This window comes from Monodelphis domestica, chromosome 8 (genome assembly GCF_027887165.1).
Source record: "Monodelphis domestica isolate mMonDom1 chromosome 8, mMonDom1.pri, whole genome shotgun sequence".
Taxonomy (NCBI): Eukaryota; Metazoa; Chordata; class Mammalia; order Didelphimorphia; family Didelphidae; genus Monodelphis; species Monodelphis domestica.
In genome coordinates, this window is record NC_077234.1 from 35,399,344 (window position 1) to 35,424,697 (window position 25,354).

Below are 25,354 nucleotides of genomic sequence, written 5' to 3' on the forward strand. Positions count from 1 at the left end.
AGTGAGATGCCTCTGTAGTTGTCACAGGCTGCTCGTGCGCCTTTGTTCTTGTGTAGGACTACGATAGAGGCATCTCTGAGTTCTGGGGGCATATCTTCCTCTTCCCATATGCTGGTCAGCACTATATGGAATGCTTGAAGTGCCTTTCCTTTTAAGGCCTTGTACACTTCGGTTGGGATCCCATCTTTACCGGGTGCCTTGCCTGCACTCATTTGTTTAATGGCTTTTTGGACTTCTTCTAATGAAGGAGGGATGTCAAGTTGCTTGATGATGCGGTTTTGGGGGATCTGGTCAAGGGCCCTTTGGTCCACTGAGGAGGGTAGGTTGAAGAGCTGGCTGAAGTGTTCTTTCCACCTGTTGCTGATGCTTTTTTTGTCTTTTATGAGAGTGTCACTGTCAGAGGATAGCAAGGGGGCAGTGGAGGATTTTAATGGCCCTTAGACAGTCTTGAGGGCACTGAAAAATTGTTTATAGTTTTTCGTGTCAGCAAAGCTCTGGATTTATTCTGCCTTTTTTCCCTACCATCGGTCTTGCATTTTCCTGATCTCACACTGTGCCGTGGCTTGGAGGGACTTGAATCTGTCCTTTTTAGGAGCAGAGTTTGGGTTATTTTGCCACTCCATAAAGGCTTTGTTCTTTTTTGTTCAATAGGTCTTCAATAGCAATGTTGTTCTCATCGAACCAGTCTTGGTGGTTGTGTTGTTTGGGGCCTAGGACTGCCTTTGATGTTTCCATCACCGCATCTCTGAGTTGGTTCCATTTCTCGGTTGGGCTTCCAGTGAGTGGTCCCTTGGTAGACAGCTTGTTGTCCATGTCGATGTCAAAACTACTTGGACAAAAAGGTACTTAACATTTGATTAGATCTAATAGCCCCACCCGACTTGGGACAATTAAGTACTTTAAGGTCCATTGTTCAGTCCCAAATGGGTGAGTTCTCATGGACCTGGGTAAATTCAGGGCTCCCAAAAATTCCAGTTGACACCTCCAATTCCCATTCAACCCAGAACTGTTGTCTTCTTTCCCCATTCTCTTATCTTATTGTCCCATTGTCGTCTACAAAATTGAAATTCTGGGAAAAATATACTCTCCTCTCTGTTCACCTCCAGGCTGTCTGAGGATACATATTCAGCTCCTCTAAGTGTCTTGACCACAATCTAGTAAGTTCCCAGTATATTCCCACACCATGTTCCCCTCCAATATATTAATTTTCTTATATAGGAACTGAGGATTTAGTCTGCGTCATTCAATTCCTTCTTATTTCTTGACTCTTTAAGCTCCCTTTAAATCTTTAGCTCTTTAAATTCTTTAGTTGCTTGATGCACCTTCATTGTTCTCCCTTTTATCCTTGGATACAATTTGTTTCTTTTCAAGAATACCCTAGAAACACTGGAAAATCAACCCCATCCCTTAGTGCTCTCTCTTTAATTGTACTTATTTTCATTTCTTGTGTTGCTCTTGTTTTTTTTGATAATATTCTATTCACCTATACTTTGTTTCTGTGTTTTTACATGAATGATTTAAATGTCTATTTTCTTGAAGATGTTATTTTTTATTCATGGTTAGGATCAGCTTCGTAGAATATATTATCATGGCTTGTCTTTAGAGCACCTTTGAAAGGAGACTTTCTAGAGATCAACTCAAGGAAATCACCTTGTAGTACTACATGTCTGAATTTCAGGATTATGTTGCCCATAATTTTCCTCTTCACCATTTGAAGTTTTGACTTCAGAAAGTCTCACTATTTTGCCCAGTAATTCACCTCTCTATGGTTGGCATCTCTTGGGTGGATTGGTTGCATTTCTCTGTCAAAAGCTGAGGCCAAGAACTTGGAATCCAGAGCTCTTAGATCATTTAGGTAAGGGTTCATTTGGTCGTGCCTCTGCAAGATAGCCATTAATGGTTCCTAGGCTGTTCTGCCTATACTCTACCCTCAAAAGCCAACTTGCCCAGGATCCAGGCCCATTCTTAGCTCTTCTGTGTTCTTATTTATTCTTTGAAGAATGTGAATGGTGGTGGGGAGAGAAAAGTTAATAGGGAGGCAGCTAGGTAGCACAGTGGATAGAGAGCTAGACTTGGAAATGGAAGGTCTTTGGTTAAAATCTAACCTCAGACACTTCCTAGCCATGAGACCCTGAGCAAGTCACTTAACCGCCATGGTGTAGCCCTTATCACTCATCTGCCTTGGAACCAATACACAGTATTCATTCTAAGATGGAAGGTAAGGGTTTAAAAAATTACAAAAACCTAATAGGGAAGGGTAGAAGGGTAAAATTGATGTTACAGGAGTCTGAGCCAACTGATTTATAAGAAATTATGAGAGTCACCCTTTGGGAAGGACCAAGGGCTATGCATTCCTTCTGTTAGAGTTGGAATGGGACTTAGACCAATTTTATGGTTGTTTAGGTTTGATATTAGAACAAAATTAGGTTTTCATGTGTCATGCAAGAGTTAACAAAATATTTGCTTAGCCAAAGAGGAAGGCATTAAACAAGCCTAGAATTGGTTTAGTTGAGTGAAGGTTACTTACCTGAGCTGTCCTTTCTTCACCAGCTTAGCAATAGATTGATAGAGTACAACTTGCTGTGGTTGTTTTGTGTTCTAGCAACGAGGAAGTAATGACAGTAAGTCTACGCCCTTAGTCATCTATGCTAGTCAAGTGCTGAGGATGCTCAAAGTAGCTTTTAAGGAAAAACTATCCTAATATGCAGAGAGGTAGAAGTTAGGCTATTGATCTTACTATCCTTACGCTAGAAAGATATGAGAAAAAGTCTGAAGCAGACCATGATGGAAGCTCATCTAATTGAGCAGGAAACTTTGCTTCATCAGATTCTAGAAGATGGTTTTAGACATCTCCATAATGTGTCTTTAACCTCCATAAGAAAATAATCTCCAAGTCCCGAGGAAAAGTTCAACACGAATTTCTCTAAGACCCAGTTTCCTCATCTGTAAAATGAAGAAAGTTGGAAGGGATGATCTCTGAGGTCCCTTCTAGCTCTAAATCTAAGATCTTGTAGCTAGTCAAGGATGAACTCCTTATAGAGCCATAAGAAAATAGATCTGAAAAGTCACTCCCATAGACCAAATATGATCTTGTAGCTAGTCAAGGAACTCCCATGATTAACTCCTTACAGTCACAAGAAAATAGATCTGAAAAGTCACTCCCATAGTGCCAAATCACACTTTTTCCTTCTTTTATTTTATGGTACAAAAATGTAATGAAATTTTACCATAATGTGAGAAACAGTGAAAAGTAAAGAATTCAGAAAAATAGATGAAGATTTATATGAACTTGTAGCATATACATTCAGATTCTACCCTCTCAGGCAGAGCCCCCCCCCCAGGGTTCTAGGGTCTTTCTTCTCTAATGCCTCAATTCCTCACCAGCTATGTTTCCCAATCCCATTTTGATATTTCACTTTTAAGTAACAAGTATTTGTTTTAATCCATCACTTCCACTATCCACCACAAGCAAATTTTGGATTTTTAAAAATCCAAAAAACAAATTCCTTGTGACAAAGCTACCATAGTCTATATGATTTCTTTATTAATGGAATTTCAACCCCAACTTCATCGTTGGGGTCCTATAAACAAACTAGGATGGTAGATGTGCTGCTAATTTACAATGGGACTTGAAAATGAGCAAGGCTTTAGAAAGGAATATCAGATAATCCCTCAGCCTGTTGCATCTAGAGAACAAAACAGCCAATTTCAGCCTTTACAAGAGGCAATTTCCACTAGGAAGAAAATGTTATTTTTTTTTCTTAGCACCTGCTGGTAGTTGAAAGAATTTCAGTGTAGTATTTGAGTTTATTTCATTCCATCACCATAGGTAAAAGAAAGGAGAACAGGAAGCACCACCAGAAATGTCAAAGAGCTCATTAGCAATGCACCAACATTTACACAGGTGATTCCAATGGTGACCAGGCTCCTTCCCCCAGCCTCAACTTCCTGAAACACGCAGCATATCTTCCTTCCTGAGACCTTCCCAGATATTAAACTCTTCTTTGATTTTCTTTCATTGTTTCCCTGGTATTTCTTGCCAGGGAAGACTCATGCTCTTGTTATAAAGGATACATCAGTTGTAGAGGAATGTTTTTAGCATGGATAATGTTTCTAGATCCATATATGAATTTGTGCAAATATATGGCATTTCCATACCTCAGGGAAGCTTTGCTATCCATAGACTTGGAAGGACTCCCAGGTTCTCACCTTAGAGAAGTTCCTTGGTTTCACATAGCAAGCCATTTATTATAACTATTATTGTTGTATAAATGGGCATAAATCAAAGATTCATCTAGAAAGGTTAGCCTTTTATTTTGTATCTTAAAGGAATACATATATGAATAATAAATGCCAGTAACACAAGACTGCAAGGAGACAATTCAGACTGATGCTTACCAATGTATTTTTTTTCCTCTTTCTTCTTTTATAAATCACAGCGAACACCAGGATGCCATGGTATCTCGGCAACAACTCAACAACAGATGTAAAATACTCCCTCTGAGAATAGGGGGGGAATCATTTGTCTTCAGTGAAAGTATTTAACATTATGTACCACTTTCACCATAAATTAATTTTCAGTTAAGTTAATAGTCTTTCTACATATGTATTTTGGGTTTATAGGAAAGGAGATCCTAATAGAATCTTCATTTTTGGCTGCAAGTATTAGTCCTTGTTATATACTCAGGTTAATATCTTTGATCGACAGAAATGGAGTAGATAACTAAGAGTAAAATTTTAGTAATGCTGGGAGATGGTTCTTTTCTCCACCCTCCAGTGCTTTTCCTCTCTTATCAGAGATACCTGAAATTTGTTTAACAGGAACAAAAGCTTTTGCCACTAAAATCAAAGTTCACGATGCAAACAGTCTTGAAAGGGGTAACTTTTTTTTAAAACTTCAATTCACACTAGAGTGTAAATAACTTGCATCATATCCTTTCTTTTTTAAACACTTACCTTTCATTTTAGAATCAATACTATATTGCTCCAAGGCAGAAGAGTAGTAAGGGCCAGGGCAACAAGGGTTAAGTGACTTGCCCAGAGTAACACAACTAAGAAGTGTCTGAGGTCATAGTTGAACCCAGGACCTCTATTCTCTGGGGCTGGCTCTTAATTCACTACATCACCTACTTGCCCAAGTATCATATCCTTTCTTTAGAGCAAATTGTAATAGGAGAAAGATGAAGTGAGAGAGCAATAGGACACTGATCTTTTTTTTAACACTTACCTTCCATCTTAGAATCAATACTGGGTATTGGTTCTAAGGCAGAAGAGTGATAAGGGCTAGGCAATGGGGGTTAAGTGACTTGCCCAGGGTCACACAGCTGGGAAGTATCTGAGGTCAGATTTGAACCCAGGACCTCCCATCTCTGGGTCTGGCTCTCAATCCATTGAGCTACCCAGCTGCCCCAGGACACTGATCTTCTGAAGGAGAAAAAGAACCTGAGGAAGAAAAGAGGGTGAAAGAGAGGAAGGGAATTCTTTGTATATAGAGGATAGACTGTATTTATTAAGCAGCATGATAAGTGTAAAAAAGGTACCGGACTTGCAGTAAGACAAATCAATTCAAATTCAAATTCTGATGCCACCTGAATGACCAACTCATTTCATGCCTCCAATCTCAGCTCCCCAATTAGTAAGAAGTCTGGATGACCCCCTATTAGGAAATGTTATAGAAGGGATTTGGGGGGGGGGATAGAGGTTGGACCTGATGGCTTCCAAGTTCCCTTCCAACTTTGAGATGCTGTTTTTTCCATGAAAGGGGTTAAGTTGGAATTCTAGGCTACAATCTATCTCTGAATTCTAGGTTTCTCTCTTTTCCCCCCTGTAGGGCAGGCACCATTACAGGATAAAGTGACACCTTTTAGGGATTTGAAATAGGAGGGGATGGAGCTGATGGGGAGTTTAGCCCTAAGACATCCTCCTTACAGAAAGGGCTCTTCCAGCTAGGGTGTTTAGGCAAAATAGAGAAGCTACTTTCCAGGGCTACATTAATGGAGGTGTTTGTTGATTTTTTAAAGAATGGTATGATATCACTTTGGATCTTGGGATTTAAGGGCAATTGAAACATAGATATAGAGCTGGAATAGAACTCATTTTATAGATGAGGCTCAGAGAGTTAGATGACTTGTCCAACGTCACACAGGAAGAGAGTATCAGAGTCAAGATCTGAAATTATATCATCTAAATCTAGGGCCAGAACTCCATTCTAAATTCCTTCCAAAAATAATTGTGAACTTAATGATCATCAAAAAGCATAAATATTCCCACATAATAATAATAATAGTAATAATAACTAGCATTTATATGGCACCTTAAGGCTTGCAAAGCACTTTGTATGTTATCTCATTTTTATAATGATAAAAACCCTGTGAATTAGGTGCTAGTATTATTCCCCTTTCACAGATGAGGAAACTGAGGCTTAGAGGTTAAAGTGAATTGCCCAGGATTATATAAGAAACTGTATACTTCTGTCATGTATTGCTTCTTTTTAAAAAAATAAATGTGGGTATACTAATGATAATGCCTATTTCATTCAGAATCTCTCTAGGTAATCACTTCCCTGATAAGAATTGGGAAACAGGTCTCATTGTCAGTCTTTTGAAGTAACTATTATGTATTGTTTTTAATCAGACTTCTGTGGTCTCCTAAAGTTGTTTTTCTCCCACATAATTTATTGTTATTGTATGTGCTGTGCTGTCCATTTAACTTAACTCCACATCTATTTTTAAACATCTTTTTCAGTTTCTCTGATTCTCATCATGTACCTCATTTCTTGTGGCATAGTAAGATTCCATGCATTGACATGTGACAGTGTGTAGGATGGATTGCTCATTGCTGGATACCTCTTTTGTTCCTAATTCTCTGCTACAATTGTAGCTGAAGACATTTTTCCTCTTTGGGGGTGCCTAGTAGTGGCTGTTCCTCTCTTGTTTTTGAAGAGGACCAGTAATATGATGAGGGTGATATTTTTACCGGCAAGTAAGTTGGATTTAAGTGAAGCCCAGGTGCTCAGAGATCTGAGCCTCACTCTCTTCCAGAGTTATCAAAGTTCAGTGGCAGGACAGAAGTCAAGACTCTACTGGTGATGGTCCAGGATGCAGTGGATGACCTTGATGTCTTCCATATCTGATCAAGCTCTAAGCACTCCACAGTGCCTGCTTCAGCTGCCTTCATGGTCTTTGGAACAAATTTTTGTTCTGATCTATCCATTCTGTTGGGGGAAAACTTTATACATTTTGGGGTAGACTTCCCCCCTAACTCACTAATGGATTTGAAGCCTATTAGTTACCATCCACCTGAGATAGTGTTATTAGGAAATGGCTTTTATTCTTCCATATTTAAACCAATTCTTTATGTTCTTTGGATTTTAGCCCTTCATTAGAGAAATTTAGAGTACTTCTCTGTGTCCCTTGAGGAAGTGATCAGCTAAAAGAACATTTGATCCAAGTCTCTTATTCAGAGAAATTTATCTATTATAATAGCAATGATTGTAGGCTCTTTTCAAAATGATGGTTGAAATCCCAAATGAAGTGGTTAGAAAAGACAAGTAGTTTTAGGTGAAATTGTGTTGTCTAGTATGCACATATCATTCAGGAAATTGAATTAACTTGGTTCAGAAATACATATTTGAGCTTATAAAAATGGAGGCTAATGTTGTCAATAGAGAGGACTTTTGATTTGTTTTGCACTTAAAGCTATGCGCAATTCAACGATAGTTTTAAGAACCTACTATTCACAAGTCACTAATAGCTGGAGATACCAAGACACAAATCAATATCTCTTGCCTTCAAGGAGTTTACAGTTTAATAGGGGGTTTGAGTATTTATACTAATTATTTTAAAACAAGGCTGAATTTGAAAAATGGAAGGGAGAAGTCCAAAGTGAGAGCTATGGGAAGTATACAGAGGCCATCATCTCTGAGATAGTATTGTAGAATGGAAAAAAGCTTTGGTCCTGGATTCAGGAGTGCACTGACATAGACTTTATCATGTAACATTTGATCATTAGGCGTTTATGAGCAGTCACTTAATCTAACCAGCCTGAGTTTTGTCACCTGTAAGGGGGAAAAATAAAGCCTGCAGAAACTACCTCACAGGGTTTTTAGGAGCATGCTAAATGATGTAGGAAAGCATTTTATAAACTTTAAAGTATATTATAAATGAATTAGTGTTAATTTAATTGGAGAAATAAAAGAAAATGCCATTTATCTCTTCATTTGTATGTATTAATTCTGTAATGTATTTATTGTCACATATTTAATATTTATTTAATATCTAATAAATAACACATTAGAGGATGGGTTCTAAGGCTAATATTGTGATCTACCAAATAAAACACTTAAAAAAACTCAACAATAAACACATCAGGATCCTGAATTCTTTATACCTTTTCATCAACAATGTTATTAAAAATAGTCTACTCTGTAAATCATTTGCTCTTTTTGCTTGCCCTTTCTCTTATTTCATTTTTTAAAATTAAGGATGTCTTCAATGCATATAGAATTTATAGAGATGAGAAAACAGACAGATTAGGCTATTAGTTATTGATTTTGTCATGATTCACTCCTTTTGAATAACAATACCATCCATGAACTATGTTCAAAGGACCATCAAACTGAGCATATCTTGTCTCAGTAATACCTTTTCTGGGTCTTTGCCCTGAAGAAATAAAAGGAAAAGGACCTATACGTACAAAACATTTATAGCAGATCTATTTGTGGTAGGAAAGAATTGGAAATTGAGGGGATGCTCATCAGTTGAGGAATGGCTGAACAAGTTATATTGAACACTATTGTGCTGTTCAAAATGATGAGCAGGATGGCTTCAGAAAAAAAAAAAACAGGAAAAAAAGACATATTAACTGATGCAAAATGAAGTGAGCAGAACCAGTAGAACATGGTTCACATTACAGCAATCTTATAAGGTGATCATCTGTGAATGAATGTGATCTAAAACAATTCTGAAGGACTTATGATGAAAAATGCTATCCATCTCTATTGAAAGAACTGGTGGTATTTGAATGCAAATCAAGAATACTTTTAAAAACTTTGCTTTTTTTGTTGCCATTCACTTTCACAGCATAGCTAATATAGAAATATGTTTTGTGTGACTGCCTCTGTATAATATATATCAAATTGCTTTCCTTCTCAGAGAAGGAGTTGAGGAAAGAAGGAGAGATAATTTGGATCACAAAACTCTAAAAAATGAATGTCAAAATTATTTTCATATGCACTTGGGAAAAACATAAAATTAAAAAATACCGTCCATGAATTTTCTAATCATTTCCTATCTTTCTCTTCTTCAGATATCTTGAAAATTAGTTCTCTGAAAATGGAAAACAGTATGGCAGAAATGAGACAGAGACTGTCACCTCATGCCATATACCAAGGTAAAGTCAAAATGCATACATGATTTAGAAATAAATGATGAAACCATAAATAAATTAAAGGAACACAAAATAGTTTACATGTCTGTCCAATGGATAATCAAAGAATTTATGAGCAAGCATGACACAGAGGATATTACAATATTTAAATGTGACTACATTAAATGAAAGGTTTTTTTTTTTCACAAACATAACCAATGCAGTGAAGATTAGAAAAGAAACAACAAACTGGAAAAAAAAACCTTATACCAAGTGCTATGACAAAGGCCAAATTTCTCCAATATATAGAGAATGTCAAATTTATAATAAGATAAAGCATCCCCCAATCAATAAATTGTCAAAGGCTATGAACAGCCAAGTCTCAGATGAAGTACTTAAAACTATATTTAGTCTTCTGAAAAAATGTCCTAAATTACTATTAATTAGAGAAATGCAAATTAAAATAATTCTGAGATACCACCTATCAGATTGACTAATATGACAAAAAGGGAAAATGATAAATGTTGAAAGGAATGTGGGAGAATTGGAACACTAGTACATCATCAGTGGAAATGTAAACTGATATAACCATTGTGGAAAGCAATTTGGAACCATGTCTCATGGGCCATAAAACTGCGTGTTCTTTGATCTAGCACTATTACTACTGTGTCTGTATCCCAAAGAGATCCAAATAGGGAAAAGGACCTGTGCAAAAATATTTATAATAGGGGGCAGCTGGGTGGCTCAGTGGATTGAGAACCAGACCCAGATATGGGAGGTCCTGGATTCAAATCTGAGCTCAGATACTTCCCAGCTGCGTTACCCTGGGCAAGTCACTTAACTTCCATTGCCTAGTCCTTACCACTCTTATGCCTTGGAGCCAATACACTGTATTGACTCTAAGACAGAAGGTGAGGGTTTAAAAAATATTTGTAATAGTTCTTTTTAGTGGCAAAGAACCAGATACTGAAGGTATGTCCATCAACTGGGGAATGGTTGAACTAGTTGAGATTTATGATTGTAATGGAAGCTTATCAAGTCATAGGAAGTGACAGTCACATACACACACACACAACCCTAGAAAGACTTACTTGAAGTCATACAAAATGAATTGACTAGAACCATGGGAATACTGAACACAGTAACAGCAATAATATACAATTACCAACTATGAACAATTATTACCAGCAATGCCAGGATTCTGAACAACTCCAAGGGACTCATGACAAAAATGGCTATCCACTGCTATGGAAGGAACCAATGAACACTGAGTACAGACTGAAACATACTAGTCTTTAATTTTTTTCTTCTATAAGTAATTTGTATTTTCTTTTATAACATGGTGAATATAGGGTTATGTGTCACATGATAGTATGTATATAACCAGGATCACACCTACTGTCTTGGAGAAGAGGGAAGGAGAGAGAGAACATGGATCAAAAATGTCAGAAAATGATTATTAAAATTGGATCTACATGTGATCTGTAAAGGCCAGATTTCTTTCTTTTTTGTGTGTCATTGGTCTTGTTTAGGCAGGAGAGTGCTGGAGCCAGCTATAGCTGCTGCAAAATAGCCTATTGTTAAATTTTCAGTATGAGTATGTATGGCATGGCTTGATGTGCCATTGATTGTATAGATTTAACAATTGATGTTGAAAATGTTAACAATGCAGATCAAACTTGAAAATTCAGTATGCACACTTTTTGAAGGCTATCCAGCAGTCTACAAAGTTGGAGGTTCCTTCTGATTAGGTGTGGTGACAAAGGCAAATAAGGAATGGGAGACAGCTGCATGTTTCAGACCTGTTGCACAAGCGTGACAAGGAGCTATTTCACTAGGCACAGTTTGTCTTTATTTTATATGTCAGTGGTTACATATTTTTTCTGGCACATGGTCTTATTTTTCAACATACATGATCTCTTACAGATAATTGGATATGTCACACATTAACTTTTAACAAATTGTTTAATTAACATTCTATAACCATCTTGTATACCAAGTTGCTACAACAAAGCAAATCTTGCTAGAGATAAATGTCACAGGCATGGTAACTAGGGGTCAGTTCCCACTGACCTGTGGAATGACCAGCTAAGAAAATCAATGTTGCTTTTAATCAACTTACATAATCAATCAGAATTACTTAGGAGATATCTAACCAAAACAATGCTACTAGGTGCAGGGTTAAAGGGTAAATTTAACACAATCCAGATTTAGGTGTTTTCCAATTTCCAGCTTTCATTTTTCTAAGTTTCACTAAGGTATCTTAGTAATGTTGCTTTGGCTTCAGTAAACACAATAAACCAGAGAAGTGTCATATCAGCCTGTGCCTGAAGAATGATTAATATGCCTGTCATCCCTGGCTAGCAGTGGGGGTGGAGAAGCTTAAGTCTAGGAAGAAGAAGGGGCAGGGGGTATTTCACCTAAGTGAATACATGAGAATCTTGGGGTTTAATTCTGTAAATATGATCTTTTAATGATATCCTGGGGGGATTAAGGTGGGACATATGTATTAATCCTGCAAATATTGTGCTCTCATATTGTTTTCCTGAAGCTAGGGAGAGAACAATAATCATAGCAATTTCAATAGTAAGGGATGTTAGTGGGAGAAGTCACATAAAGGCGAGGAGTTGAGTGGGTGTCTCATCTTTTCTGGAGGTCACTTTGCAGTCCTCAGTTTCCACCTGTAACCATGTCAGACAGCATTAATTTGACGGCCCCCAACAAATACTATCTCCCCATGACTTGGTTATTAAATATTTAAAATCACATCCTTGACTTTATTCTTGCTAATAACTTTCTTAAATTCTATCTATGAGGAAATTCCATATTGGAGATGGAAATATCAGAAACCATATGTAGTAATTCCATTGTCATCTGTGATGAAAACAGATCACTAAAGAAATGAAGAGAAATCTGTTTCCTTTTTCATCTAATTGTTGTCATTTCAGTTTTACCTATGTTTTCTTGGAATGGTTTCAATTGGGTGGTTTTCAAACTAAAGTTGTTTCAGACTATGTTTTCTTTCCATTGTTTTTCCAGTGTTTTATGAAGTAGTACTGGTCATACTCTAGACCATTTTATTTTATTGTTTTATAAGTAGATGAACCATTTCTCAGTTAGGGTGGTTTCTGAGTCTGCCCTTATATAACAATTAAGCTTCAGAAGGAAATGATGACAATCAGAGCTAATTTCTCTTATTTTTTCCATTTTCCATTTTCCTATGTCAATAGCATATTTGAATAAAGCCAGGTCAGAACTATTGTGCTTCCATGCACATTCCATCTTCTTCATCTTGTATAGCAGTTTCACATCGATTTTTGCTTTTATTTTTAAAAATCAATAAACTAACTACACAAAGATAGCTGATTCAGAAGTGGCTGACACACTGGTAATTAGTCATTTCCTCTCTTTTAAGATATAGTCAATTTCATAGTTTGTGCTGTTCAATTCTCACAGTTTTCAGTGCCTTCTAATGCTCTTCTTGAAGAGATTATTCCTGGTAATTCATCATATACCTCTTGAGGTGTTTACTCTTCTTTGGCTTTCTTCTTTTCTTAATCTTGAGATATGTCCTTCTACATATCTGCTTTTTCATCTCCCTGACTGTCCTCCTTAGCATTTAAGACAATGTTACCAATGACTGTCTTGATATGTAAAATGCCATTATTTTCTTGGAATTTTTCTTTCTTGAAGAGAAAAGAGAATGGGTGAGACCTTTAATGAAGACTAGCAAGCATATATTTTTTGGGGAAATTTCCATCTCAGTAAAATGTAAACACATAAAATAACTTTTATATATTGATTTTGTAATTGTCATCTCTATCCCTAAAGCTAAAAATACATATTCTGTCCTTCCGAAAAAATCATCATCATCATTTGTAGATTAAAAGGATTTTAAGATTCATACTTAGAGCAAAGCACTTGATACATGTATAGCTCATTTGATTCCAACCAGCACCTTTCTTGAGACCAGCCAGTCCTTCCACAAAGACATCAGAGAAGAGCTGAGGAAGAAAGGAGAAAAAAATGACTACTTCTTAGTAATCTGGAGTGTGAAGAGAGAACAATGACAAAATGATGATCTAATATCAAGAAGAATCCTGAAGTAACTGAAAATTGAGTTTCAGTGAAAAACCAATAAACAATAGAGAGCCTTCAGAAGATCTGGGCATCTTTCAAAAGCCTACATTTGGCACTTAGAATCTCTGCTTGCTCCTTTGCTGCCCCAGGGATAGAAGGTAACATCCCATTATTCCCATTTCAGAGCTACTCCACCTTTCTTATCCCACCAGGATCATAGCAAAATAAACAATTCAGTATTTAGGATAAAAAATATGTAGGTGGTATAGTGGACAGAATGCTGGACCTAGAGTTAGGAAGATTCATCTTCCTAAGTTTAAATCAGGCCTCAGACAGTTTTAGCTGTATGATCCTGGGCAAGTCACTTAACCTTATTTGCCTCAGTTTCCCTATCTCTTGAGGAACTAGAGAAGGAAGTGGCAAACTAGTATCTTGGCCCCCAAAACCCAAAATGGGGCCACAAAGAATCAGACAAAACTGAAAAAAAAATAACTAAAAGACTTCCGGTCAAGATGGTGGCTTAGAGAGAGCTAAAGTTCAGATCTCTGGAAACCCTTCCTAACCGATCTCAAACTGTATGCTCCTAGGACACTGAAATTCAAAACAAACAACAGGATAGATCCAGGGAACCCTCCTCCTGGACCTGGATCAAAAGGTATGGTCCCTCAAAAGCCAGAACCCGAGGTCACTCGGGTATAAGGGGTAGGCAGAAGGAAGGTACCAGGACCCATAGCCCCAACCCAGAGCGCTGAGTCCGAGGCAGCAGCGGGAACCTAAGAGCCAGCAAACTGACCTCAGGGCCGGCTATTCAGAAAGCCACATCCTGAAAACAACCTGAGCCAGTCTCAGGGTCACCCAGACAGCAGGGAAACAGAGAGAGACAGAGGGGAGCCTATAGCCCCCTGACTGGATCCTTCTGTCTGAGTCTCAGGGAAGGTCCCTGCATTAAGACACACTCAGTCCAACCCAGCTGAAGTTAATCCTATCAGGATCCCTTGGAGCTCCAGGAAGCCACGGCCACTCCCTCCTCAGAGTGGAGGGTCTTCTAAAAGAACAGTAACCCTCAGGGCGGGGAAAAGGACCTCAGGGCCGGCTATTCAGAAGGCCACATCCTGAAAACAACCTGAGCCAGTTGTAGGGAGACCCAGACAGCAGGGAAACAGAGAGAGACAGAGGGGAGCCTGTAGCCCCCTGGCTGGATCCTTCTGTCTGAGTCTCAGGGAAGGTCCCCACTTTAAGACACACTCAGTCCAACTCAGCTGAAGCTAATCCTATCAGGAGCCCTCAGAGCACTGGGAAGCCATGGCCTCTCTCCCCTCAGAGTGCAGGCCCTTCTGGCCCACAAAGGCTCTGAGATACCTCGCGGACAGTGCCAAGCCGGGCTCAGGGAATTGAAGTAAGGCAATTAAGAAGCATCGGGAGGGAACTGAGAGCAGTAACACCCGCGAATGGACAATTCGCCTGGGGCTAAAGCCTCTGAACACCAGACAGAGATAAGAAAAGCTAGACCTCCCCACTCAGATAGAGATGGAAAACAGCACAGCTCCAAAACTCCAAGAAAAACAAGAAGAAGGGGGCGACTTTGGACACATTTTATGGAGCAAAAATACAAAATACAGAGGAGATAGAAGAGGAAACGCAAGCAAATGCTCCGAAACCTTCCAAAGGAAACGGAAACTCTCCACAAACCCATGAAAAATTTGAATCAGAAATGATCAAAAAGATGGAAACCTTCTGGGAGGAAAAGTGGGAAACAATGCAAAAGAAATTCACACATCTACAAAACCAGTTTGACCGAACTGAAAAGGAAAACCAGGCTTTAAAGGTCAGAATCAGCCAACTGGAAGACAACGTGCATGTAAAAGAGCAAGAATTAATAAAGCAAAGCCAAAAGACCAAAAAATTAGAAGAGAACATAAAATAACTCACCGACAAGGTCATAGACTTGGAAAATAGAGGGAAAAGAGACAATTTAAGAATAATTGGACTACCAGAAAAGCCATAAATGAACAGCAAACTCGACATCATAATACAAGAGATAATCAAAGAAAATTGCCCAGAGATTCTAGAATAAGGGGGCAATACAGGCACTGAAAGAGTTCACAGAACACCCTCTACACTAAATCCCCAAAAGACAACTCCCAGGAATGTCATTGCCAAATTCCAAAGCTTTCAAGCAAAAGAAAAAATCATACAAGAAGCCAGAAAAAGACAATTTAGATATAAAGGAATGCCAATCAGGGTCACACAAGACCTTGCAAGTTCCATTCTTAATGACCATAAGGCATAGAACATGATTTTCAGAAAGGCAAGAGAGCTGGGCCCTCAACCAAGAATCACCTACCCATCAAAACTGATTATATACTTCTAAGGAAAGTATGGGCATTCAACAAAATAGAAGATTTCCAAGTTTTTGCAAAGAAAAGACCAGAGCTCTGTGGAAAGTTCGATATCGAAAAACAAAGAGAATGGAATACCTGAAAAGGTAAATATGATGGAAAGGGAAAAGGAGAAAAATGTTACCTTTTTCTTTTATTCAAACTCTCTTCTAAAAGGACTATATTTATATCAATCTATATATATTAATATGTGGGGAATAATGTGTAAATAGGGGGAAAAGAAAGAACAAATAGAATAATCTTTCTTACACAAAGATTCACATGGGAAGGGGAAGGGAAGAAAACTCCTATAAGAAGGAGAGGAAGAGAGTTTTTACTTAAACCTTACTCTCAGGGAAATCAACTCTGAGAGGGAAGAACATCCAGATCCACTGGGATCTTGAATTCTATCTTACCCAACAAGGATTGGGAGAAGGGAAAACCAAGGGGGATAGAAGGGGAGGGAACATAAACCAAACTAGAAGTCCTAAAAATTAAGGGAGAAATTAATAAAATAGAAAGTGATAGAACTATTGATTTAATAAATAAGACAAGAAACTGGTATTTTGAAAAAACAAACAAAATAGACAATGTACTGGTCAATCTAATTTAAAAAAGGAAGGAAGAAAAGCAAATTAACCGCATCAAAGATGAAAAGGGGGACATCACCTCCGATGAAGAGGATATTAAGGCAATCATTAAAAATTACTTTGCCCAATTATATGGCAATAAATACACCAATTTAGGTGATATGGATGAATATATACAAAAATACAAACTGCCTAGACTAAGAGAAGAAGAAATAGAATTCCTAAATAATCCCATATCAGAAAATGAAATCCAATAGGCCATCAAAGAACTCCCTAAGAAAAAATCCCCAGGGCCCGAAGGATTCACAATTGAATTCTATCTATGTAAACATTCAGAGAACAGTTAATCCCAATACTATACAAACTATTTGACATAATAAGCAAAGAGGGAGTTCTACCAAACTCCTTTCATGATACAAACATTGTACTGATTCCAAAATCAGGCAGGTCAAAAACAGAGAAAGAAAACTATAGGCCAATCTCCCTAATGAATATAGATGCAAAAATCTTAAATAGGATACTAGCAAAAAAGACTCCAGCAAGTGATCAGAAGGGTCATCCACCATGATCAAGTAGGATTTATCCCAGGGATGCAGGGCTGGTTCAATATTAGGAAAACCATCCACATAATTGACCACATCAACAAACAAACCAACAAGAACCACATGATTATCTCAATAGATGCAGAAAAAGCCTTTGATAAAATACAACACCCATTCCTATTAAAAAAACTAGAAAGCATAGGAATAGAAGGGTCGTTCCTAAAAATAATAAACAGTATATATCTTAAACCAACAGCTAATATAATCTGCAATGGGGATAAACTAGATGCATTCCCAATAAGATCAGGAGTGAAACAAGGATGCCCATTATCACCTCTACTATTTGACATTGTACTAGAAACACTAGCAGTAGCAATTAGAGAAGAAAAAGAAATTGAAGGCATCAGAATAGGCAAGGAGGAGACCAAATTATCGCTCTTTGCAGATGACATGATGGTCTACTTAAAGAATCCTAGAAATTCAACCAAAAAGCTAATTGAAATAATCAACAACTTTAGCAAAGTTGCAGGATACAAAATAAACCCGCATCAGTCATCAGCATTTTTCTATATCTCCAACACAGCTCAGCAGCAAAAACTAGAAAGAGAAATCCCATTCAAAATCACCTTAGGCAAAATAAAATACCTAGGAATCTATCTCCTGAGACAAACACAGGAACTATATGAACACAACTACAAAACACTTTCCACACAACTAAAACTAGACTTGAGCAATTGGAAAAACATTAATTGCTCATGGATAGGACGAGCCAATATAATAAAAATGACCATCCTACCCAAACTTATTTATCTATTTAGTGCCATACCCATTGAACTCCCCAAAAATTTCTTTACTGATTTAGAAAAAACCATAACAAAGTTCATTTGGAATAACAAAAGATCAAGGATATCCAGGGAAATAATGAAGAAAAACACAAATGATGGAGGCCTTGCAGTCTCAGACCTCAAACTATATTTACAAAGCAGCAGTCATCAAAACAATTTGGTACTGGCTAAGAGAAAGAAAGGAAGATCAATGGAACAGACTCGGGATAAGTTACCTCAGCAAGACAGTATATGATAAACCCAAAGATTCCAGCTTTTGGGTCAAAAATCAAAATTGGAAGACAGTGTGGGAGAGATTAGGAATTGATCAACACCTCACACCCTACACCAAGATACATTCAAAATGGGTGAATTACTTAAACATAAAGAAGGAAAACATAAGTAAATTGGGTAAACACAGAATAGTATACATATCAGACCTTTGGGAGGGGAAAGACTTTAAAACCAAGCAAGACATAGAAAGAATCACAAAATGTAAAATAAATAATTTCTACTACATCAAATTAAAAAGCTTTTGTACAAACAAAACCAATGTAACTAAAATCAGAAGGGAAACAACAAATTGGGGAAAAATCTTCATAGAAACCTCTGACAAAGGTTTAATTACCCAAATTTATAAAGAGCTAAATCAATTGTACAAAAAATCAAGCCATTCTCCAATTGATAAATGGGCAAGGGACATGAATAGGCAGTTCTCAGATAAAGAAATCAAAACTATTAATAAGCACAGGAAGAAGTGTTCTAAATCTCTTATAATCAGAGAGATGCAAATCAAAACAACTCTGAGGTATCACCTCACACCTAGCAGATTGGCTAACATAACAGCAAAGGAAAGTAATGAATGCTGGAGGGGATGTGGCAAAGTAGGGACATTAATTCATTGCTGGTGGAGTTGTGAATTGATCCAACGATTCTGGAGGGTATTTTGGAACTATGCCCAAAGGGCACTAAAAGACTGTCTGCCCTTTGATCAAGCCATAGCACTGCTGGGTTTATATCCCAAAGAGATAATAAGGAAAAAGTCTTGTACAAAAATATTCATAACTGCACTCTTTGTGGTGGCCAAAAATTGGAAATCGAGGGGATGCCATTCAATTGGGGAATGGCTGAGCAAATTGTGGTATATGTTGGTGACAGAATACTACTGTGCTAAAAGCAATAATAAAGTGGAGGAATTCTGTGGAGACTGGAACGACCTCCAGGAAGTGATGCAGAGCGAGAGGAGCAGAACCAGGAGAACATTGTACACAGAGACTGATACACTGTGGTATAATCGAATGTAATGGACTTCTCCATTAGTGGCAGTGTAATGTCCCTGAACAATCTGCAGGGATCTAGGAGAAAAACACTATCCATAAGCAGAGGACAAACTGTGGGAGTAGAAACACCGAGGAAAAGCAAGTGCCTGACTACAGAGGTTGAGGGGACATGACAGAGGAGAGACTCTAAACAAACACTCTAATGCAAATATTAACAACATGGCAATGGGTTCGAATCAAGAATACATGTGATACCCAGTGGAATCACGAGCCGGCTATGGGGGGGGGGTGGGGAGGAAAAGAAAATGATCTTTGTCTCTAATGAATAATTCTTGGAAATGTTCAAATAAAATATTATTTAAAGAAAAAAAGATTCAATGCTTACTATTGATTCCAATATGAAAGGTGAGAGATTTTTTTTAAAAAACAACATACCTTCTACAAGAAGCTTTTCCCAGTTCTACCAGATGTGAATGCCTTCCCTGAGATTACCTTCTATCTACTCTGAATATATGTAGTCATAGGAGGCTAATAAATGATGGAGACAGGTTCACTGTTCTTTCCATGGCAAAACAAAAACAAAAACAAAAAAAAACTAAACAACAACTTAAGTAACTATTCTGTCCTCCAGATTGACAAAAATCCAAGTGAAAAATATCTAAGGGCTTTATTTTAAAACAAATTTAATATCACCCATTAGTATGATGTAGCTACTAATTAACTGTATTAATATAAGTAATCTAGTCACAATCACAGCATAGAATAATGCCACTATATGCTGTGGAAGATAGCACAAGATTCCTTCAATTTTGAAAGTCTTTGCTAAACTGGCTCCAGTTTTGGGTATTTTGGGTATTCATGATTATAAATTCAGATTAAGTGCCAATCCAGGGCATTACCAAAAGATCAAGTATCAACCATGACCCAATCATTTAATTTAAACATAGTAGCTTACTGACATAAGGAAATATTTATGATTAAATATATAATGCTTAAAGACGTAAGTAAAAAAATGGAAGAAATTAAGGAACAGATTCACTCTGAAAGTCCATTTCCTAATTGGTTCTAATGTCCTTCAGATTGTAATGATAATGGGAATGGTAGCACTCCCTAGACAACTTGCACTCTGAAAGGAGAAAGGTGACTATGCGCCATTTCATCTCCTAATAATCAATTGTGCTTTATTTTTGTCTATTCAACTCCCACTCTGAGAGATCCCTGGGAGTGGTCCTAGGCTTTTTCTAGGGCTTCTGCTTTTCTATCTTGTTTCCACCAATGTCATTTGTTACTTTGGTTTCTTCTTGATGAGGGAGCGGGTAATGCCATTGCTTTTTTTTTTTTTGAGATAGTATTAGTCCAATATAATTTGAGGGCTAATCAACACATTTTCAGCTCTCTTGTTAGATCTGTTAGCCCTAGTTACATATGAAAAAGGTCACCCAGGCAACTATTAACGTTCCTAATAATTCACCTTCTCCCATCATCCTCAGTCCTTAGTTTTGTTCCTGGGTAGGTCAGGTAATAGTGATGTGACAGTGCTGGGTATTTTACATTTAAGGGGTAGTTGGTGTCTCTTTACTGAATGGTCAAAAATTACTAAATAATGAATTGGACATATAACTAAAAAAAAACTATAAAAATTAAAAATTCCCAATTAATCACTAAGTTGGAAATCATGAAAATCAAAGGAGAGATGAACAAAAGTAAAGAAACCATTGAACTAATGAATAAAACTAGGAGCTGATTTTATAAGAAATCCTATAAAATAGATAAACCATTGGTTAATTTGATTAAGAAAAGAAGAAAACCAAATTACCCATTTGAAAAATGAAAAGTGTGAATTCACCACCAAATGAAGATGAAATTAAAGCAATTATTAGGAGTTATTTTTTCCAAATGGTCTTTACCAGTCCCTAAAGCAATTTAAAATAAATGATCAAAAATGAATTTTTGATTGGTGATTTCTCCATGTATTTTCTGCAACATGCATAACTTTTTCCTATTAGAGTATGAGTAATAATATTCTATGGAAAATATGGATACCATTCATATCTATATTTATTGGTATTGAGCAAGGATATATATATATATGTATAAATATGTTGATGTACATACATGTATATACACACAAGCATGTACATCTATATGCAGCAGTATACTAGTAAATATTTAATAATCAGATTTCTGGGGAAAAACACAGCAGATCATACTTTTAAATATGATCAGCATTATTAACATCTCCCCCATCATTTTCTTAAATCTAGAAAATCAAAACCAAAATCGAGCTCTGGCTTGAAGCATTGGCTGATTTCTGAGGTATAAATTTTTACACAGAATTTTAACACTTGCTCATCCAAATTGGCTCTAGTATACATGAGTTATATGTGTGTAACATAGGTACATATACTTGAATGGGGGCCAGAGGCTGTACTTAAGCTTTTTTTTTTTTTTTTGGTATAGGGAACTCCTAGAACTCCTAGACTTGGGCCAGCACTTCCTCTGCAACTTATTGTCTTATAGGGTTTCTTAGAACACTGAGAGGTTAGGACTTTCCCAGAGTCACAACACATGAGAGGTTGACTTGAACCTAAGTTTCCCTAACTTTGAGGCCACCTTTATATCCACACAGCTAGTATGCCATTTCCTTCTCCAGCTCATTTGACAGATGGAGAAATGGAGCCAAACAGGGTTAAGTGACTTATCCAGGGTCACACAGTTAGCAGATGTCAGAGGCCAGATGGGAACCCAGATCCTCCCTTGTCTTTGTTCCCATCTGAGGCTGTCACCATGAACCTGAGCTGCACTGTTGTACCACAGGGCGCAGTAAGAGTCAGCCTTGTCCTTGGACTGGGCCCCGTGATGGTGAGGGCAGACTTGTCCCCAAGGAGGGACCCTGAGAACCAGGCAGGAGTGCCTGCTGCAAGATTGCTGGTTTGGTAAATGAGCAGCTGGGAAGATGGATGGGTTTCTGCTGGATCCAAGTGGGACAGAACCTGGGGCTGAAGGGGGCCTGGCTTTCAGCATTCACTCCTGTTCTTACTCTTACAGGACACCTGAGTCTTTCATTCATTGTTTTTAATCAGTCCCCCTAGTTCCCACCCTTATTTTACTTCCCTTTCTAGTCCCTCCTTTCTTATTCCCCCCTTATTTTCTTGGCAGTCTTTGTAAAACTACCCCCACCCTCTCCCTCCCTTGTGCTGCTTCCCTCCCTACAGTCTGTTCCCCTTCTACTTCCCTATATAGGGTGTATATATATATATAGGTGTATGGGGTGCTCAGGGAGGAGTAATATCTTTGGTATGGAGGGCTTGTCATGACCTCCTAGGGCAGCTCTCCAGCCTCTGACCCCCACTTGACACCCAGCTTTCACCTGTGGCTCCCAGTAGCTGCTAGCATGCAGCAGCGGCCACACCCTGGGCAATGGCTTCGACAGGCTGGCCAAACCTTGTGAGGGTAGCCATCGGGTCGTCGTGGACCCCTGGTGAACCAGGGCTTTGCTCACCCAGCATGTGAAGACTGCTTTGGCTGAACAGGTGGAAGAAACCAATAAGAAGGTTCAACGGCTGAGAGGGCGACGCAGCAAAGCACTGTGGAGTGCTCAGGGTGTGTTGGAGCACAAAAGGCAACACGGCCATCCAATGCAGCTGAGGAAGTCTCCAGATGTAATGACCTTTCGTGCCACTGGACCCAGGCTTCCAACGCCGAGAGAGTGGGACTGTCTCTGTGCATCGGCTTTTCCACTTAAATCTCCTTCACGCACAAGTATCTTTGTGCACAAAACACACAAAGACAATAGTCATACTTGGTTACCGAGAGACTACTAACATCACACTGTCTCTCTCTAAGTATAACCTCAGCTTAGATACTGATTCAGTGGTTTTGGCAGATAGTGGTAAAGAAGACAATGATTGTCTTCCTTGAATTTATTATTTAAGAAAAGATTAAGGACAATGGGAATTTCTTAGTCTTATTAGATTTTCATTCAAGTGAGGCAAGTTTTCCCATGCATCTAGTGAACAAGAACATGTTCAGTTTGACCTGGTTTTGAGTTCAGGGTCTGTCAAAGTTTGAAGAACAATTCAGATGCTCTAAAAAACATAATCTTTTAGAGTGGATAAGATTAGAAATAACGTTTTATGAACCCAACTTCTCAATAAAGATTTTCACATTCTTTGATGCTTTCTTCCTCTTTCTTTTGACATGCATATGCAAAAAAAGGTCACAATTCACATCTTTAGGACATCCCTCTTTTGCTGTTACAACATAATTGCTTACAACAATACTGAGACATTGCTAGTATAAACTGTTGTTGTTGTGTGCCCATCATTTCCAAAGAGGACCAATGACATCAGATGGCAATGTTTTGACTTTTGAATAAATTGGATTTAAGTGAGGCAGAATTTCACAAAGTAATTATTCTCATTCACGCTTCCAAAGTCATCAAAGTCCAGTGGCAGGACAAAAGTCAGGATGACTGGTCATGGCCTAGGATGCAGTGGATGGATAATCTTGGCATTTATAGCATATTCTCTTATGTTTTGTTTTTCCCGGGGAAGATTCCTTGGAAGTGAGGCATACTGAAATTGGTGGTCTAAAGCTGTAGCATATACCAGTGGGCTTGGACAAGGATGATAATATAATAAAGTCAGTGATGGCCATCTGAACCCTTCTGAGGATTCTTTGTTGTCATGACCCTGTGTCACGGGTCGTGGGAACTTTGCAGGACTTCATAGTACCACTAACAAATTCATTTCTGCCTACTGTGACCAACAAACTAAGCTTTACCAAAACAATTTGAAGAGAAATGAGGAAAGAAACACTTTTGTCAAACACAAGTCAGGTTATGGATCTGGATCTTTAGGCTATGGTTTGAAAGCAAACTCAGTTTGGGCAGTGAGTATATCACGTGTCTAACAAGACATTAACTGAAAGAAGCACTGAGTGAAATGAAACTTGAAAGCACAACTCAGAATGATGCAGAATGACCTTGGACTACTGGGAAATAAGAGTGGGAGATAACTTGAGGTAATCCTCATCCTTAATAAATGAAGTGGCCCTTCTGGAGCAGCAGCTTCAAAGAGACCATGAGTCATGGAGCCAGAGTTACAAACAGCACTGAGTTCCATGAAGGCTGCCTACAAACCAAAGGACTTGTATAAAATATAAAATTTGGCTATAGAGTCTGTTTAGTCACTCATAAACAAGGAAGATCATCAGTCTCATCATTAAAAACTGATATGTATCTACACAAGCACTATAGTTTTGTACACAGTCACTTCTACATATATGTACACAGAAGAAGAATGGCAAAAAATAGAGAGAGAGATTGCCTTGGAGGCAGGCAGAAAGGAGTTCAATTCCCTTTTTCAATACATATAAGCTGTGAAACTATAGGCAAATCACTCAATCTATCTCTCTAAAGCTACACATTACAGATAAGGTACTGATCTTTACTGGAGGGAGTTTGACACCAAGGATTTCATTGAACAAATTGAATTCCAGGTTTGGGTCAAATCCTATTCTACATACACATATAAACACACACACACACACACCATCTAAGACTTACTTTGGGTGTCAGTGACTGGGTTCCCTATAGAAGAAATTCTGCCAGGTTGAGCCATGTTGGAAAGTGAATGAATGAATGAAAAAAGATCCAAGTATCTATTAAGCTTATACAAATAAAAAAGAGATAAGGTTCCTGAACTCAAAGAATTTACATTCCAATGGGTAGGGCAACAATATAGAACAGGGTTGGCCTGGGAAGGAAATATGGAGAGGGTAGTCCCAGACAATGGTAAGTAAAGTCATAGGCTAATCGAATGACACATCCTTCAGAGAAGAAATGGATTGTCCTAGAGCAGTCCTAGAGCAGGACCTGGACAGTGGGAGGGAAGGCTAATGTGATATGGCAAGAGGGTGGCATGTTTCCACAACTAAGCCCAGTGAGATGTAGTGAATGTTCACTGATCAGGTCCTAGGAAGAGACTATCAATTCCTTGGTAGGGAGTTTTCATTTTGTTATTTCCTTCCCAAAGTTCTCTCTCTTTGGCCAAGAATACTGAACTATCATCTTCATCATCATCATCATCATCATCATATTTATTTAGTACCTTAAAATCTGAATAGTTTTTGCATGTATTTTCTTCTTGGATCCTCAAAACAACTTTGTGATGTTCATGCTATTATTATCACTTTTTTACAAATGAGGAAACTAAGGCTGAAGAGTTTTAATTGACATAGCTAGGGATACATAGCTAATGAATATCTGAGACAATACTGAGACTCAGTGTT

At 38.0% G+C, this 25,354-nt stretch overlaps 1 long non-coding RNA gene across 1 annotated transcript in view; it reads left to right on the plus strand.

The window, feature by feature from the left end:
- The window catches only part of LOC107649775 (uncharacterized), a 160,958-nt gene that overhangs the window by 114,033 nt on the left and 21,571 nt on the right, over positions 1–25,354 (plus strand). Inside the window, exon 4 of the long non-coding RNA XR_001624000.2 lies at positions 9,307–9,390. This is a non-coding gene — a long non-coding RNA (uncharacterized LOC107649775). The remainder of the gene's footprint in view (positions 1–9,306; positions 9,391–25,354) is intronic.